Source organism: Colobus angolensis, unplaced genomic scaffold, assembly GCF_000951035.1.
Source record: "Colobus angolensis palliatus isolate OR3802 unplaced genomic scaffold, Cang.pa_1.0 Scaffold69, whole genome shotgun sequence".
Lineage (NCBI taxonomy): Eukaryota > Metazoa > Chordata > Mammalia > Primates > Cercopithecidae > Colobus > Colobus angolensis.
In genome coordinates, this window is record NW_012120598.1 from 5,505,448 (window position 1) to 5,507,575 (window position 2,128).

The 2,128-nt window shown below is 38.8% G+C and overlaps 1 pseudogene across 1 annotated transcript; it reads right to left on the reverse strand.

Annotated features, from left to right (window-relative positions):
- Positions 1–410: 410 nt before the first annotated feature.
- Positions 411–1,001, reverse strand: LOC105500854 (annotated as a pseudogene). The gene has a single exon (XR_001000097.1). The product of XR_001000097.1 is annotated as a 60S ribosomal protein L12 pseudogene (transcript).
- Positions 1,002–2,128: the final 1,127 nt, after the last annotated feature.

The window sequence follows — 2,128 nt, forward strand, 5'->3', positions numbered from 1 at the left end:
TTACATAACAATTATCTAGTTTTCATTGTAATTTTTAAATGTGTAGGTATCTAGTGTGGGAATCATCATTTGTACTCTGGCCCTAGTCCTCACAGTGGCTAAGGCAAGGCCTGCCTCAATACATACATGTCACCCACACTCTGATCGCTGGTCCCTTGGCTTCTTCCATTTCATTAATGTCTGTCAGTTTTTCTTAATTCCTAATAATTTCAACTCATTTTTGTGTGAACTCAATTCTTTACCTCCTTTTCTATTTGAACTCTCTCTTATACAAAGTTTGAACTACAAGTTTCCCTTCTTGGCTTTTGTATTCTGTCTTCTAAATCATGCTGGATAATAATTGACATTGTACATTCCTACACTCCAAACTGGTGTGACATTTTTTTTTTGTCAAATGATCCTTTATTGAACTACTTCCCTTTGTACTTAACCGACTGGGCATTCCACAGCAGTTGGATGTCATCTATGATGTCTTGAGGGTGGCGGCCATCAACGTTACAGTCCACAGACTGGGCAGTCCCAGGATCTCTTTAATGGTTCCAGAGAGTTCTCTGGCTAAGGATCGGTGCCGCATCTGTCGAGCAACGTTGACGATCTCATCAAAAGTGATATTCCCACTGTGTTTAATGTTCTTCTGTTTCTTTCTGTCTCTTGGTGGTTCTTTGAGGCCTTTGATGACCAGGGCAGAGGCAGAAGGCACCACCTCAATCTGGGCCTGTCTGTTCTGAATGGTCAGTTTCACTGTACTCCTCAGGCCCTTCCAGTCACCCATTGCCTTGGTAATGTCATCACCAACCTTTTTCGGAGACAGACCCCGGGGACCGATCTTGGGGGCCAGTGCAGAAGTGGCACCGACCTCGCCTCCGGTGTACCTCAGGTATAAGACTTTGATCTCGTTGGGGTCGAACTTCGGTGGCATGGTGGAGGCGGCTGGTATCGGATGAACCCGGATTCGGGACAACCGAAGAAAGTTGCACCTTGGCCTCCTCCGAGCCGAAAACCGAGAGCTAGTTGTATAGTATTCTATGGTGTATATGTACCACATTTTCTTTATCCGGTCTATCATTGATAGATATTTAGGTTAATTCCATGTCTTTGCTATTGTGAATAGCATGGCAATAAATATACACATGCATGTGCGTGTGTCTTATAATAGAATGATTCATATTACTTTGGCCATATTATACTTAGCAAACTAACACAGGAACTGAGAACCAAATACCACATGTTCTCACTTATAAGTGGGAGCTAAATTATGAGAACAAATGGACGTGTAGAGGGGAACAATACATATTGGACCTTTTGGAGAATGGAGGGTGAGAGAAGGGAGAGGATCAGGTAAAATAACAAAAGTGTACTAGGCTTAATACCCGGGTGATGAAATAATCTGTACAACAAACCCCCATAACACAAGTTTACCTAGGTAACAAACCTGCACTTGAAATTAAAATTAAAGTTTACAAATTCATATTTGAAAGTCTGGGATTACAGTTTGGGGTAAATATGTGTCAGCATGTGGGAAGTATTAATTATGAATATCTTATTTTATACAGTATAATTTTAAAGTACTGTCCGGACAGAAGCAATAAAAAAGGAAGCATTACAAATAGAAGACTGAAATAGCATTTTCAAATATTTGAAAAGGAAATTACAGTCATTATTTGGATTTTGAAAAAGAGGAATTAGCACATTGGTTTATTAAATTCGAATTAGTACAAACATGAAATGAATAGAGTATAATCTATAATGACTTTGAAAAAGATGAAAAAAGAGAATCATAGCTATAAATGTTCAAAAGGAAAATGAACTTGGAAAAGACAAATTTTATGAGCTAGCATAATTTTTGTGACAACTGGGAAAATGCTTAGGGTCAGAAAACTTTCTTGTCTAATAAAAGAAAGAAAGCATAAGTTATGAAGGAAAAGAACCAAGTGGTAAATTAAGAGAGTGATTTTAATAAATTTCACATCTAAAGGCCTGACTTCTAGAATTTTCATTTGGTGACACAAGGTCAACATTGCTTTGACATATGGCCTTGACCAGGAAATGGTGATAAGGAAAGCAATAAGGGGTCCCTTTAATGAGAGTGTATCTGTGATGAAAGAACAGGTGCAAAGATGACCTAGAT